We start from the raw sequence: 17,500 nt of genomic DNA, 5'->3' as shown, positions 1-17,500 counted from the left end.
TGTGCTATAGGCTACAGTATCACTATCTGTGCACATGTACACAGTCATGTGTTAAATTTAACTTGGAGACTGTACAAATGTGTACAGTCTCTCAGTTAAAAATTGATAAATTAACTCTGGGGATGTTTATTGTGTAGGGCAGGCCTATGTCTGCTACACAATAGTAGGCTACACATGTATTTAATGTGATTTGAATGGTTACCGCTGCAGAACCGAAATTTAGTTTAGACACAGGAGGAAAATGTATAATGTTCTTCGATGTTTATCATCCTTATGCAGCTATATGTAGAAACATAGCAAGATTGAAATGACCAAGGAGGATATTTTAAAGGACGTCTTCCTCCCATTGTCAACCTATCTTCACATGCTCATGCTAAAATGGTACAATTTTTGTCTACTCGGTCTGTGTCTCAGAAACCCAGTGACATCATCGTTAGTCAACGTCCGTATTTATTTTACTTTTTAACACGAGAGCAATGGCTTCCATTATAGCATGCAGGAATTGAAAGTCTGCAGTTTATATAGCTTGGATTCCCCATCAATTATGTCAGTGGTAGGTAGGTTTCTGAACTGTCCACAGCCCTCCTCTGCGTCACAGACAGGGTAGGAAAAAAATGGTACTATATTATCATGATTCATGAGGACTAATTATATGAAGCTAGGTTGAAAATGGCTGAAGTATTCCTTTAAGCAGGTGAGAGACAGTGCAAAAAGGTTTTGTTGTTGTTCGTACAAGCGAAGCATTCCACACACTGGACGGGTCATTTCAGGAGGAGAGCATGATTGGTGACCAAGAATCACGTTTCAAGGCTATTGAGAGAGGACAGTCAAATCCAGCACAAGGTGCAATAAGGTCTATTACTGTAAAGAAAAGTACAAATCCTATAGGTACATTACAAAGCAAATAAATAGCGAGAACTGAGGAATGGTCAGTGTCCTGGCAATAGCTGTGATGTAAATAGTAGTTATTATAATAATAATAATAATAATATATGTAGTCGCCATAACATGCACCATGATCAGTTACAATGATCACAAAGTATACAACACTATAAAATCCTTACCAGCACTCCCCAAGCAGTCTACAGCTTTATACACAGATGTTTCCAATACTCATTTGCTTGATTACGTGGACCTGTCTCACACTCACACACTCACATTAGGACGGCAGTAGCTCAGGAGGGAGAGCAGCTTTCTGGCAATCAGAAAGTAGCCTGATTGAAGTGTTCATTTACAAATCGATAAATTAACACGGAGGATGTTTACTTCACTGTGTATGTCAGCAAGACTAGGACACAGTATTACCTTTATTGTTAAGATTGTGTTGCGGAAAGATCTCGAGGTGCAACCTCATGTCAAAATTTGGATACGAAATGAGTCCTCCTATCCCTGATAACTCTATTGACACAAACCCCTCTCGCCCACGAACGCTTCCTTCAGCATACAAGAGGTTTTTTTAGAGGTTGAGATTAGAGGTGAATTCCTGCTTTGTTGACTATATGTTCAGATGTGCAGAAGAACATTATTTTACACTTTTTTTTATATATGAATGAAGCGTATCATCTGCCATTTCTAAACCTATAGCTATATGGTGTGTGTGTGTGTGTGTGTGTGTGTGTGTGTGTGTGTGTGTGTGTGTGTGTGTGTGTGTGTGTGTGTGTGTGTGTGTGTGTGTGTGTGTGTGTGTTCTGCACTACCCCCCACCTGAGCTTTCTCTACAGCCGTAATAACATTCCGTCGTACAAATACAATTATGTGTGTTTCATCTCTGCAATAGGAGAAAGAGCGAGAGAGAGAAAGGGGGTTGTGTGTGTGTGTGTGTGGGGGGGGGTCCTTCTATCCGATTTACTCTCTACCTAGCCTATAGGTTTATATCGGTGGTTTTCAACCCTATTCATATCAAGGTCCATTATTTATTCTGCATTGGAGCATTGGAGCCTCTCAGACACAAAACGTATCCATCGTTGTTGTCGATGGATCAGATTTTGTCCACATTTCTGGAAACTTTAACAACAATTTAACTCTTGAGAGCATCAAATGTTTTATTTTACGCTCTCAACATAAACATCTATAAGGGTCTATTTGGTTATCAACTCTCCATCATTTAGCTGGGGACCACCTGGAACCCCCTCAAGGAGTGGTCCCCGGACCACTGGTTGAAAACCACTGGTTTATATTGTAGCCGTTTGGCCAAGTCACCATTCTCAGACTCATATGGTGGCCGTGAAGGACGTTTACATCCAGGCAGCCCAGGGGTTTTCAACCAGTGGTCCTTGAGGGGGTTCCAGGTGGTCCCCATGCAGCTAAATGATGGAGAGTTGGTAACCAAATGAAGCTTCATAGATCTTTAACTCTTGAGAGCGTAAAAAAGGAAACCAAATGGACCCATATAAGTGTCCATTTGGTTAAATGTTTGTTAAACACCTGCATTACTTAATTTACAAGAAGTCTACATAATTAGAGAATGTACGTCATGCATGTATTGACGTCGTACTGAACGTTCAATACAGCATGTTTGTGTGGACAACATCAAACAACGTAGAACTAAATATTTTACGTTTGGGTCATCAAATGGTGATCCGTGGCTCAATTTCAGAATAAATAATGGGCCTTGATATGAAAATGGTTGAAAACCACTGATCTATATATATCTATATATATAGTCAGATTAGGGGGTCCACCAGGGGGTCCAAAAGGACCCTTTACGGGTCTGTAACTCTCTGAGTTAAATGAACACTGAGAATTGCATAGTGTAGATTGGAGTCCCAAAGTAAAAACTAAATGTGGTTCCATTTCTATACGCTGAGTTACAGACCTGGCCGTTAGGACCCCTGGTGGGCCCCAGACCAGACGTTGAGAAACAGTGATCTAGCCTATAGGCTACTGTTCTTTCAGGCATTCAGTGTCTCTCTCTCTGTCTCTCTCTTTACTCTCATTTATTGCTGTCTACTTATATGCTCTCTCTCTCTCTCTCTCTCTCTCTCTCTCTCTCTCTCTCTCTCTCTCTCTCTCTCTCTCTCTCTCTCCTCCTCCATCTCTCCATCCATCTCTCTCTCCCAGGGCTTTGGGTTGGGGGTGGGGGTGTTGGCGGTGCGGTGTGTGTGTGTGTGTGTGGGAGGGGGGGGGGGGGGGGGGGTATTATGTGATCGGGGCAGGCCGGGGGGAATAGAACACAAGAGCCAAAGCTGCAGCGTGCTGATGAATTATTGATAGGAATCTCTGCATGACCCGCCTCTGTCTCTCCCCTCACAGTGGCTGCTCGCGGCTTCTTCACCTTGCCCTGGGTTAACCAGGCAAAATCAACAGAGAGAGAGAGACGGAGAGAGAGAGAGAGAGAGAAAGAAAGAGAGAGTATTTTCTGACAGAAAATGCACAATTCTTATGGTTCTTTTGTAAGCTAGTTTTCCTATAGTGTAACACTGTTGTTTACTCGTTTCCTTATTGGCCTTTAATTGTGCATACGTTGTTTTTGTCTTGGCTGTTTTGTTGTTCCTTTGCTTTGGTAATGTACACGTATGCTTTCTCATGCCAATGAAGCCTCTTTGAATTTAATGGGGAGAGAGAGAGAGAGAGAGAGAGGGAGAGAAAGAAAGGGGGAATAGACGGGGAGTAGACAGGGAGAGATGGAAACAGGATCGAGGGAGAAGGGGCGGGATGGAGACAGCACAGGGAGCGATCGAGGGAGACGGGGAGACGAGAAATAGGGAGGGATGGAGACAGGAAGGCAAGAGAGGTGGGGGCGAGCAACCAGTCAGCCATCCACTTGCTTCTGTTGATGACCATGGTACAGTGTGTGTGTGTGTGTGTGTGTGTGTGTGTGTGTGTGTGTGTGTGTGTGTGTGTGTGTGTGTGTGTGTGTGTGTGTGTGTGTGTGTGTGTGTGTGTGTTACAATGCAGAGCCTGTGTGTTGACGTCGATGATGCAGCCTACTGTGTTCTGTTCATGTAGAAATATAAGAATGTATTGAAAGCAAAATGACACACAAGTCACGAATCAGTGCGTAATTGATTGATTGATTGAATACTGTATTATTCCGAAATGTAAACAGCACGTGGTACAGTAAAACATGACTTGTGATCCTATGTATTCATCAACATAGCATAAAGAATTAACACAATAACACATGTCATCAACAATAAACTATTATGTACAAAGGAGAAAGGGGAAAATGTGTCAGTGGTCCTGGATGACACCTCCTTTTGATGGGAATTAAGTTACTTTTACCTCCCCTTGTGGTCTCCTGAATAGATGTGTGTTGCAAAGTGTGTTGGAATTAGCTGGGTCATGGGTTCAAGGCCCAGAAGTAGTCGTATCAGTTTGTTTTGGGAGGTCTGGACTCTGAAGCTTAGTTTGCAGTGACGTTGAGATGTTGGAGAACCAAGAGGTGCAAGCAGTGGCATTGAATGAGGGGTCCAGCTAGCGTCTTGAGAGCACTCTGAGGGTCCCAATAGAACAAAATGTTATAAAACTGAATAGACTGGAACAACTTAGGAGACAATAGATTGCATAATTTTTGCCAGTCAATTCACCTGTATCATCCTTCAGTATACTTCTTTAACCCAGTAGCTATAAGTAATCAAAAAATCTAAAATGAATGAGGATCAGCGTCTCCAAATCTGAGGCCATGGTTCTCAGCAGGAAACCGGTGGATTGTGCAGTCCGGGTAGGGAATGAGGCATTACCCCAGGTGAAGGAGTTCAAGTATCTCGGGGTCTTGTTCGCGAGTGAGGGGAGGACGGAGAAGGAGATCAGCCGGAGAATCAGAGCGGCAGGGGCGGTATTACAGTCGCTGTACCGCACTGTTGTGACGAAAAGAGAGTTGAGCCAGAAGGCAAAGCTCTCTGTCTACCGAGTAATCTTCGTTCCTACTCTCACCTATGGTCATGAAGTGTGGGTCATGACCGAAAGAATAAGGTCGTGAATACAAGCGGCCGAAATGAGTTTTCTTCGACGGGTGGCTGGCATCTCCCTTAGAGATAGGGTGAGAAGTTCAGTCACACGAGAGAGACTCGGAGTACAACCGCTGCTCCTTCGCCTGGAAAGCTCAGGTGGTTCGGGCATCTGGCTAGGATTCCTCTCGGGTGTCTCCCTAGGGAGGTCCTCGACGCACGTCCCACTGGGAGGAGACCCTGGGCAGACCAAGGTGCAGTTGGAGGAAACACATCGACTCACTGGCCTTGGAACGTCTCGGGATCCCCAGGAGGAAGTCACTAATGTTGCTCTGGAGAGGGAAGTCTGGAGCACTCTCGTAGAGCTGTTGCCCCCGCGACCCGACTACGGATAAGCGGTTGAAGATGGATGGATGGATGGTAATGAAAAAGCCAGGATTATTTCTGTCTGTTCTCATATACAAAGGTTAAACTTCGCTGCAACCAAGGCATAGATAGAGAGTGCTAGTCATCAGAATATAGTTCAAACAATTTGTGTGTGTACGTGCGTGCGTGCGTGCGTGGCATGCGCGCGTGCGCGTCAGGCACAGGGCAGCGTATAATATGTCTCCTGAAAGTGGATGACGTGAGACAATAAAAACTGCTGCTGCTCTCATCATTATAAACTGTATTTGGGTGTTTGGGTGTGTTAAACACGGTGAAACTGAAATAGATCAATAATGTATTGTCCGACTCATATATACCCCCTCTGAGGTGGCATTTTTAGGAACATTTTGTGATGAAATTCAGGGCAGACAAAACAGTACGCGGCCTACAGCTGTGGACCTTGACTCAATCTAGAATAACAGTTTGTTTATCTTGTCAAAGCGTGTTGAACTTCAGACGTCCAGACCTAAATATTTCCCGTTTACTGAGCTGTACTGTACACTGTGCATTATTGCTGTGTATTACTGTGCATTATTAATGAGCCGAGCTACGAGAAAGACTGCAGTATATCCACAGTATACTTTATAATGGAGACTTTGTGTCTATGAAGAATAGTTTGTCAAATGGTTTAAGTTTGTGTCCTTGTTTGTTTCATATAGGCTATATAATATCAGGCAGAAATCTTATTTTATCTCCATATTTAATCTATTGTTTTATTATTTTAGTAGAAACAAGCTCACATGTACAATTCTTGTGTAATGTTATAGATTGGCAGAATATGCACTTTGTTTGTTTGTTTGTTTGTTTGTTTGTATGCTAAACCTCTACCGGTAGCCTACTAAAAGTAAAAGTACTTTTTAGGCAGAATGTCTTCCATGTGAGGCAAACGTCAGAACTATGTCCTATTGATGACATCAGAGTACAATACAGTATGGGGATTTGCGGATTTATCAATTATTTTGTGGAACGCCGCTGATCCGACCGACTTCCCACTCGATGCATGACTCCCTCGGGGCCTCTGCAATATATAGTTTTAAGTTGATCGACCGGACGGTTCTCGACATACACTGGTGACACACTCACTCACAGAGAGGACGTGAGTTTATGGATATATACAATATACACTGTAAAAAAATCACACCTGTGTGAACTGAGTGGTGTAAGGTCTTATACAGACTGATCAGCTGTGGTCTGACGTAATGTCTGACGTAATGAAATCACACCCGTGTGAACTGGGTGACCATAGCAACCATGCTAATTTTTTGGTACGAACAGACAGACAGACACGTAAACTAACAAAGCCAGTTGTAGGAGTGGTTTACACCACTAAAAAATCCTCCCTTACGGTTCCCTGTTTGATTACATTTGTACTTTCTCAGAGTTCAAACCTTAAAGAGAAGGCTGCACACCTCAAAGGTTATAGTGACAGGTGCTTAGGACAACCAGGAAGGTCCAAATGTTCAGAAAGGGATCTATGATATAATTATTATTATATTTTTTTAAAGGTGTCCCGCACAGTTGCACATTGTCTGGAACTAAAAAGGCGGCAAAAGTATTTGTGGTTGCAAAGATGTTAATTGGAGTGGGTCATAATATGATGGTGAAGGGTGTGTCTTTTGTGGTTTGGGATTGCTTTGGCAGCCAATGGGCGTGATGACAGAGGACCTCCACACACAATTTACAATTTAGGCATTTAGCAGACGCTCTTAATCCAGAGCGACTTACAGTAAGCACACTGTGGGTGTAGCCATTAAATGTTTGGTGGTTATTGTGCTTTGGATCCGCAACGGCGAATAATTAAGAGCATCCTTTTCGCAAGTTCCAGACCTTTTTCTTTGATTTGATATCATAGATCCCTTTTTCTGTACATTCTCGGAGTTAACATTAGCACTCGTGACTTCACAGTGTTCCATCTGTATACCTTGCCTGCTGGCCCACTCGCCTGCCTGCCTGCCTGCCTAGACCAATTACCTTAACCCTGGCTGGTGGTGGTGGCGGTCCGCTGACTGCAAGGCCAGGTGTCCTCTGCACAGCGCTGGGGCTCACTGGAGAAAATGGCCCTGTCGTCACTTCATTACTCTGGCCAAATCAAACCTGACACCCCCGGCTCCCAGTTTATTCCACCAGCACACACAATCACTCCGACGAAGAGAGACCCACACTTTAAAAGTCCCCGAGTGTTCGTTTAACTCTGGGTGTGTGCAAAATGTAACCAAATGGACCCGTAAGGGTCCATTTGGTAACATTTTGCACACCCTCAGAGGTACAACCGGATAAATTAACACCGGAGGAGAACAACAGGATACATCTTTCAGTAGCAATAGAAACACCTTCTTTAAGATTTATACTTGTAAAACGAATAATAAATTACTCGACTGAGGTGGACTGACATTTTAATTGGCAACAAAAAAGACAAATTATGTTTGATCATAAATGATGGCCACAATATGTCAAAATCCATTATCATGGTAATACTGCTTGCCGTGCCCACTATCCTAATGGGTACTATGAGATATATAGTAGCAACAATTTAAGTATAAATCCTATGTATTTGGTGTATTTGGTGTTTGGCACCAAGAGACGTTGGATAAACATCGCTAGACTACTCAGGATGATGAAAGTAGGCTAAACATACACTGCACATGAAACCGTATATGTATTCTACCTTAAAGCTGCAGTAAGTGATTTTCTTTGGTCAACACCCCTTTATTGTTGCTGTTGAGTTGAGTGATCGTTCAGTAACAGTAGGACTCCCCGTTTCACCATGCACCTCTTAAATAAAAGACCCATCTGAACTGAGTGGTGCTGTTGGGGTGTCAGACTATTGGTTGTCTGACTATTGGTTGTCTCAGCTTGTCTGACTATTGGCTGTCGGACTATTGGCTGCCAGACTATTGGTTGTCGGACTATTGGCTCAACAGTGCCATTTTGTCACCTGTTGGTACTCTAAACAGACATAGGGACAGACATACAGACATTGCTGTTCCTTGGAGTGGCTGCACCACTCAATAAAAAGGAAAACAAAATGCATTTTCAGGAGACAGAACTCAAACAGGATACAGGATAAACACGTGAAATTGCAAGCGATGACACAAAGAAATGAGCGGACAAGATGTAAACTGGAACTCTATTGAATTGCAGCTGATAAATGGGTTGTCTCTCCTGATTGTCTGAAATTGGGAACACGCCTGAAAATGTATCTTCTGTTTATTTAAGAGATGGCGAGACGGGGAGACCCCTGTCATTGAACACTCTTTAGCAATGATATATCTGACTATAGAGATTTAACCAATTCACAAAAAGACTTGTTCTAACCAAAAATATAATTTTAGATTTCTTTGGCTATTCAAAAATAGGAGATATACAAGCTCATAGCGCGTCACTTCGTGCTGCGCTATGAACTTGTAGAGCTGCTATTTATTTTTAATTGTGAACATTTGTGCACATATTTGAGTATATATTTTTAAAGCGAACACTTTGCTTCTGGGTGTACCCAGAACAAACTATTTCGGGATGGGAGTCTGCAGCCAAATACATTTGGGGGGTCATTGACATTAAAACAAAATGCACATAAAGTACACAAAGACCTGCACACCGTGCAATATGAACACTTTTATTAGGCAACGTTTCGGTCACAGACCTTCTTCAGGCATCTGAAGGGGCGGTCCTTGACATGAAAAAGGTTTGAGCACCACTGACATGGCAACAGAAGTTTTTCAAAAAAAAACTGATGTTAGCATTTAGAAGACATTTTTAGAATCAGCCTAAGGTCTACAAAAGGTCTACACATTATTGTAATGTGTGTGTGTAAACTGTGTATGTGTGGGGTTGACAAAATACACGTTGTACAGTAAGCCTGAGCGTTCACGTATGTACTGTAGATCAGTGGTTCCCAAAATGTTTTGCTCAAGACCCAAAAAAGAAATGAGACATTTGCCCGGGACCCAAACTAGTGAAAATAGCAGCTCTACAAGCTCACAGCTATATTCACTACTTCTTAAACATTTGTTTTCGAATTTATGGAATTTATTTGATTTCTTCATGAAAAAAAAAAAAAAGATTACGTCATATGGCAGCCAAGTCTATGGGATGTTTAATGTTTGTTTAAGAGCACTATACTATATGACATCAATCATTTGCCAGCCTGGATAAAGTAGCATATAAGTAGCATATAAGTAGCATATAAGTAGCATATAAGTATGGCCCCGTGATGTACAAAAGGAAGAAAAAGGCACCCTTCACACAAGTGTGATTTTTGTTTTGAAATAATAATAATTAAAAACAAGATGTAGGAAACAAATAGGGAAGGGACCCATAAATGGTTCCCGAGCCAGTGTTTGGGAAGCAGTGCTGTAGAATGTACAGCAGTGGTTCTACAGGGGCCCAACTCCAAATTTGGTGTTTCCTTTTGCTGAGTCTTACTGGAACAGAGTTTGTGCACACATGGATCTGTTCTGTTGACTGAGGTTACATGATGACCCTTGTGCTTCTGGATGGAAGCCATTCAGAAAAGCATGAGCAAAACACACGCATATACTCTGTATACTGGTACTCTCAAATGTACAAAATGTATACAAATTAGCAGATCAACAAACTCACAAGCTCACGTTGTGAGCTTGTAGATAGGCTATTTTCATATGGTCAAGGGCTGAAGTGGGTAATGTATGTTTTGTAATTGTAATAATAATCAAAATCTAGTAAGTAACTAGTAATGTAACCCCCTTCCTTCCTTCCTTCCTTCCTTCCTTCCTTCCTTCCTTCCTCCCTCCCTCCCTCCCTCCCTCCCTCCCTCCCTCCCTCCCTTCCTCCCTCCCTCCCTTCCTTCCTTCCTTCCTTCCTTCCTCCCTCCCTCCCTCCCTCCCTCCCTCCCTTCCTTCCTTCCTTCCTTCCTTCCTTCCTCCCTCCCTCCCTCCCTCCCTCCCTCCCTCCCCTCCCTCCCTCCCTCCCTCCCTCCCTTCCTTCCTCCCTTCCTTCCTTCCTCCCTTCCTCCCTTCCTTCCTTACTCCAGTGGTTTCCCATGCAGCATCATTACCATGCTGCTCACAGCTCCAGCTGAAATAACTCAGTGAGAAGGCATAATGAATAGAGACAGGCAGGATGGCTGGCAGTGAGGCTGAATGTGGCATAGATTGGCTCAGTTAAGCTTAATTTATACGTCTGAGAGTGTCTGTGTTGGCCGGAGGAGAAAAATGACGTATTCTCAACTGAAGAAGACATGTTCTTTTCTCAGCCAACACAGCCATTAGATGAAGTATAAATTAGCCTTTCAGACAGGTTCTTAGCACCTTAACCACATGAACCCCAGTGTCCCTATTCTGGGGCGAACACCATCTAACCCAGGGGTTCTCAACGTTTTTGGCCGGGGACCCCCGGAAATGCTTTGGCAATGTCTCGGGACCCCCTACCCGCCCCCTCCCGACCCCCAATATAAATTGACTGCTACAATAACCTTAAACCATTTTGGGCGGGAACCTCTTTTGGTGTTTTAAGCATTGTTATAATTTAGCTATTGAAAAATAGCAGATCTACAAGCTCATAGCGCGCCACCGAGTGGTGCGCTACGAGCTTGTAGGTCTGCTATTTTTGAAAAATCGTGAAAAAAACCCAAAAAAACCCCCATTTTTTTTCTTTTTTTTTGGAAAATAATTTGGGGACCCCCTAAAATAATTTGGCGACCCCCCGAGGGGTCGCGACCCACGGGTTGAGAACCCCTGATCTAACCCACGATTATGGTGAAAGAGTTTGATCCTTGATTTTAAATGTGAGATTTGGGGTTATGATGTCGATGTCCATTATGTCCACACGTTTCTCAAATGTCCACATCACATTCATTAATAATTCATAGACGGTCTTGTAAAAAAAAAGGACTTTAGAAAGCAATAAGCACTAAGCAGTATTGCTTGAATACACTACTACTACGAATACAAAAAGTATATATCAACGTTTTGCTCAACCTTCCAGCTTGCACCAGTACCGATGATGACAGTAACTAGTGATGATGAGACATTTTGGCTAGTGATGACACATGGCTGTTAGTGCTCAGTGATGAGACATTAGTACACAGCTGCTGCAAACACACCAGGATGACGATGCACATATACTTCACTTGTCGTCCTTCCTGCATTTCATCTCACAGATTAATTTCTCGCTGGCTGCCTTGTGTGTGTGTGTGTGTGTGTGTGTGTGTGTGTGTGTGTGTGTGTGTGTGTGTGTGTGTGTGTGTGTGTGTGTGTGTGTGTGTGTCCGTGTCCACCTTCTTGCGTGTGCGTCAATATTTGTGTGTGTCCACATTGGTGTGTGTGCGTAATGTGACTCGTATACAATGGTTAGCTAATCTTTGCTGCACTCAAGGCATGCATCATCAGGATACTCAGAGATGAGGATACGCGATACGATACGCATCACGATACATCTTTATGGCGATACAATGCGATTCACTGATTTAAAATCGTTACAGTAACTATTTAGCAAAGAAATTAAATCTGTGGGAAAATCTAAGGGAAAATGTATGAATATGGATATAAGTAAACACAGTGATCTGGCAAATTCATAGACATTATATTTGAACACATGGACAAACCCGTACCTTGACATGAACACAGAATACACAGATTTATGTATAGACGATTGTGTAGCGATAATGAATGCAAAAGTAATTAAACGTTTCTTTTTTCTTCTTAAAATTGCTAAATACAAGTAACGCACAAGAACTTTTGATTGATTGATACAATCGATTATTTGCATTGCAAAACGATTCGATGACGAATATTTACAATGCAAAACAATACGATACAAAGTCAATGTTGCTGATTACATTTCGATATACTTCGATTCTTCGATGCAGTTACTATATTGTTACACCCCTACCACATAATGCATCCGTTAGTGTGCTCCTGTATGGCTTTTTTCCCAATCTCTCTCTCTCTCTCTCTCTCTCTCTCTCTCTCTCTCTCCATTTTGTCAAACTAACCGTGTGTGAAACAGCAGCGTGTGTGTAGGCGGGAAGGCGGTACAGTTGGACGCCGTGCAGCGTACGCCATGCGTGGATCAATGGGTATAATCTGTAGCAGATTAAACGAGCATTAATACTGGGGGGACCGTGCAGAACGTATAAACGGTGTGGACCCACATCACATTGATCTGAACGAACATGATCCTGCCCGCTTCCAGGAAGGGAACGCTGACGGGAGGAGGGGGGGGGGGGGAGAGAATGACAGAGGAGAGAGAGAGAGAGAGATGAGAGGTGAGAAAGAGAAAAGAGAGGAAACACAGTGGAGAGGAAAGAAATAATTAGATGTTAGCCACTTAACCCTTCAAGACCTGAGGCCGATTCTACAAACACCTTCTAAATCAGTAGTTCGCACACTTTCAAGATTCTTTTGTCAAAATGTTCAAAAATAGCAGATTGTATGTCTGCTATTTCTTAATAGCCATCGCTACAATGTAAAATGACACACGTTGTCTTTTCTGGACTGATTCTGAACTGACCCGAGTTCAGATCTCTGTGACAAAATGAGCGGATCTACAAGCTGGCGTTGTGTACTTACGTCCTCCCAGAATCAAGTAGAGGAGAGGATATAGGAATTAAAGAAGAGGGAGGGATGGAGGGAGGGTGTAGAGAAAGAGAGGAGGCGGGAGGGGAGAGAGATACAGGGTGGGGGAGGGGGAGAGAGAGAGAGAGAGAGAGAGAGACCAAGAAGGATAAACATGGGAGGAAGAGAGACATAGAGGGAGTAAGAGAGAGAGAGAGAGAGAGAGAGAGAGAGAGAGAGAGAGAGAGAGAGAGAGAGAGAGATAGAGAGAGAGAGAGAGGGTCTTCCCAGCAGTATGCTACTCTGGTGACAAACAAAGTCAGTGGATGAGATACCGTACACTGTTGTTACTGCAGCTGGGCCGACAGAGAGAGAGAGAGGCTTTATAGTATCAAGCTACAGTAGATGTCGTGTATATGTTGTTTATGAACATGTCATTGCTGTCGGGCAGAAACCTTCGTCTTTTTATGTGTTCTAAATTAATGGCCAGTATTTGACACCGTTGTATGACAGGGACATCGCCACAGAGTTCTTGTTCAGTAACGGGGTCTCCCCGTTTAGCTCTTTAGTTAAAACATAAAATACTCAGGATTTTTCAGTGTATGTTGTTGCACTGTCTAGAAACGTAAAATTAAATAATAATAATAATAATAATAATTACAATTGACAGTTCAACAGTTTCAACACAAAGCCATAGGCCTATGCTAACTGTGTGTGTGCGTGTGTGTGTGCATGCATGCGTGCGTGCGTCAGTGCGTGTGCATGCGTGCGTGCGTCAGTGCGTGTGCATGCGTGCGTGCGTCAGTGCGTGTGCATGCGTGCGTGGGTCTGTGCATGCGTGCGTGCGTCGGTGCGTGTGCATGCGTCTGTGCATGCGTGCGTGCGTCGGTGAGTGTGTGTGCATGCGTGCGTCTGTTTTTCAACATTTATTATGTTCACAAAGACACGTAGATGTGCAGATTGAACATGGCCCCACCCAAAATAACCAATAAATGAAATAACTTCAACTTCACCTTAAAATTAAGCTTCATCTTTTGTCCCCATTCCTTAAAAAAACATAAACAATGCTCCTACGATGTGATACACGACGTACGTATGATCTGTAATAGACAGTTTGAGGGGCATCCTCAATTTGATTGGCTTCAGGTAATCGGATTCATTAGGAGCAATCTGTCTTTTATTGGATTAGGTTTCATATTGGATGGAAGCGATCCAATTGTACAAATAATAAACCTTTAATCTAGATGGTTCCCAAGTCTGTGATGGAGAGAGGGAGGGGGGAGAGAGAGAGAGAGAAAGAGACACACAGAGAGACACAGAGAGACAGAGAGAGACAGAGAGAGACAGAGAGAGACACAGAGAGACAGAGAGAGACAGAGAGAGACACAGAGAGACACACAGAGAGACACACAGAGAGACACACAGAGAGACACACAGAGAGACACAGAGAGACACAGAGAGACACAGAGAGACAGAGAGAGACAGAGAGAGACACAGAGAGACAGAGAGAGACAGCAACATGAGAACAACAGAGAGAGTGAGACAGCGAGAAAGAAAAAGAGAGAGAGACAGAATGAGAGACAGAGAGAGGGGGGGACGGCGTGCAACACTGCCGCACAATGAAATATAAATCAGGTTTAGTTGTTTACAGATTATTGTGGTGACAAAAACAATGATGTCTGAAATGACAGACAAACGAGGGTGAAAAGGATCACAGGCAGATTGATTACATCAAACGGCAATATCTAGAAACGGGCTGGAACTATCAGCAGGCACTTTCTTTTAACCCATTTTGACCTGAGATCAGATTCTAAAAATGTCTTCTACATCCTGACAGTTTTCCGAAAAAGCTATGTTTCTATGTCAGTCGTTCTTCGATTTGTCAAAAATAGCTAAAGCATAGCATAATGCTAACACCAAAAGGGGTTCCCGCCCAAAATGGGTTAAGATACTGCCAATTATTAAATATTTGTTTTAAAGAATTATTTTGCCAGCCACACCCAATCATGTCAAATCATCACGCACAAGTGATTTGTTTTACAAACAATAGCAACACAAGGTCAGGATTAGAATGCATTTTATATGACTGTGGGTTTTTACTCATGATGAACACTTAATATATAACATATAAAACATACAGTAAATACACTAAACATTTATTTATTTATTTATTTTAAGAATTGCTTTCACTTGAATATAAATGTTTATTATAATGCAGTTTATTTTTTCGTCACCCTCCTGATTATGGATTAAGTTGAAATGATAAAAAAATACACCAAAAACAGAAGAAAAGAGACAGAACAGAAGAATAGGTAGACTTAATTTAAACAACCTAAAAAATGAATGCCTTTTCTTTAAATTTTGTGCATGTGTGTGTGTGTGTGTGTGTGTGTGTGTGTGTGTGTGTGTGTGTGTGTGTGTGTGTGTGTGTGTGTGTGAGTGTGAGTGTGAGAGTGTGTGTCAACCAATTGAACCTGAGAATCTCTATATATGCTATAGACAAACATTTGCCAAAAATACAAATCTACAAACTCACAACTCACCACATTGCGAGGAGTTGTGAGCTCGTAGATCGGCTATTTCCGCCAAACATATTCAGCTTCGAGCTAATACAAGAGGGGGCCAAGTATAGACCCCTGGGGGACTCCGGTCAACAAAGTATAGGGTTTAAGTGGGTTTTAAGCTGAAATTATACGCGGTCACGCAACGCTTTGTTATCTCAAACATCTGTTCTTTTCGGGGCAAAAAGCGACACCGTCACGCGGCAGAGTGTAAATCGGGCACTGGGTGCAACATTTCGCCAGGAAGCACAGAAGTCGTGGTCCTGAAACACGATCAAGCCTGTTTTCATGGAATCAGAGCGACAGCGGTTTGAAGTCAAACACTCAGAATGCCTTGTCACAATGCCCAAATATAGCTCGCTCTCTCTATCCCCCCCACCCCACCCCTCTCTCTCTCTCTGTTGTCAGAGGCTGCTTTTTGATCAATCACAAATTACAATATGCCGTATTGATCTGGGTCTCGTCTTGTCGTGTTTTGTTTGCCTGGTGTCCAGTTAAGCAGTGTGTAGAACAGCATGGCTCGGCTTGGGGATGTTTCAGAGAGTCGCACTCAAGAGATAAGGACCAACCGAGAGCCATTTTTCTAATAGTTAACTCATCACTTATTAGCGTGCGTGCGTGTGCATGCGAGTGTGTGCGTGCTTGCGTGTGTGTGTGTGTCTATATCCAAACAGTGGGTCTCTATGACTCATGTCTCTGACTACACTACTGTCAACACTGGTTCAGGACAAAGGGCAAAGACTGTTCCACTTTAGACAGTACTGTCTAAAAACGACATGGCCTACTGGTACAAGCCATCACTACCCCTGGTGGTACAACTACAAACTACATGGCCTACTGGTACAAGCCATTACTACACCTGGTGGTACAAGCCATTACTACCCCTGGTGGTACAACTACTGCTAATAGTAATGATTTCGGTGCCGCTGCTAATTAGCTGTGAACAACATCTACACTGAGTTATGCAAAACATATATTTAGAGCGAGGAGAGGACAGACAGACAGACAGACTAATAGTAATAGAGTAACAGAGTAATAGCACTTTTGATAGGTGCTATACAAAAAAGGAAGTTTTTGTATAGCACTACTAGCACCACTGTAAAAGTCACTGCACAAAGTAATACTGCTGAGAGTATGGGATGCTACTGCTACTAATACTACGACAGACACTAAGGGCTCCATTTTCGTCACTGCTAAACCCCTGATCCCTAAACTTCTTTGCCTTTTTTTTTTACTATTTTGAAAAACATTTTTGAATAGTTCAACTAGCCAATCTACATTGACACGTTGTGAGCTTGTAGACTGGCCATTTTAACTATTCAAAAATGTTTAGCAAAATAGTAAAAAAAAAAAGGCAAAGAAGTTTAGAGATAAGGGTTTTAGCGGTGATGAAAATGGAGCCCTAAGGGCTCTATTCTTTTTTACTATTTTGAAAAACATTTTTGAATAGTTCAACTAGTCAATCTACAAGCTCACAAGTCACAACGTGTCGATGTAGATTGACTATTTTAACTACCGTATTAAAAAATGTTTTTCAAAATAGTGAAAAAAAAGAAAAAAAAAGGGCCTAGAGCTTAGAAGGAAACAGTGTAGGAGAGACGGACGAAAGCTGAGAATGAGACAGTTTAGGAGAGACGGTAATAAAGCTGAGGACAAAGTGTAGGAGAGACAGACACTATAGGAAAGCTGAGAAGAAGACAGTAGGAGGGACAGGCGGTGAGGGGAGTCTTCTCTGGGTTAGAATGTCCCTGCAGGGTTTCAGGGTATATGTTCCATATGAGCCCTTACCCTCCCCTCCCTCCCGAGCTGAAAAGAAATCTATTTCAATTTAATTCAGAAAATAGGGAGAAAAAAAAGAGGTCAGAGTGTGTGTGTGTGTGAGAGAGAGAGAGAGAGAGAGAGAGAGAGAGAGAGAGAGAGAGAGAGAGAGAGAGAGAGAGAGAGAGAGAGAGAGAGATTTAGATTGTGTACATTTTGACAAATTGCTGCTGTTATGAATTGACAGAGGAAGAAGGAAGTGGAGAGAAGCAGAAAAGTAGGGAGAGATCATGAGAGAAAAAAAAGAGATAGACTAAGAATATTTCTCCGTACG

The 17,500-nt window shown here is 42.7% G+C and overlaps 1 protein-coding gene across 1 annotated transcript in view; it reads left to right on the top strand.

Moving 5' to 3' along the window:
• The window catches only part of onecut2 (one cut homeobox 2), a gene marked incomplete at both ends in the record, with an annotated part of 34,369 nt that overhangs the window by 5,494 nt on the left and 11,375 nt on the right, over window positions 1-17,500 (top strand). The gene's annotated exons all lie outside the window — the stretch shown is intronic.

The sequence above is a fragment of the Electrona antarctica genome (genome assembly GCF_951216825.1).
Source record: "Electrona antarctica genome assembly, chromosome: 16".
NCBI lineage: Eukaryota > Metazoa > Chordata > Actinopteri > Myctophiformes > Myctophidae > Electrona > Electrona antarctica.
The sequence above is the reverse complement of the archived record's forward strand: the minus strand, read 5'-3'. Positions and strand labels throughout refer to the sequence as shown.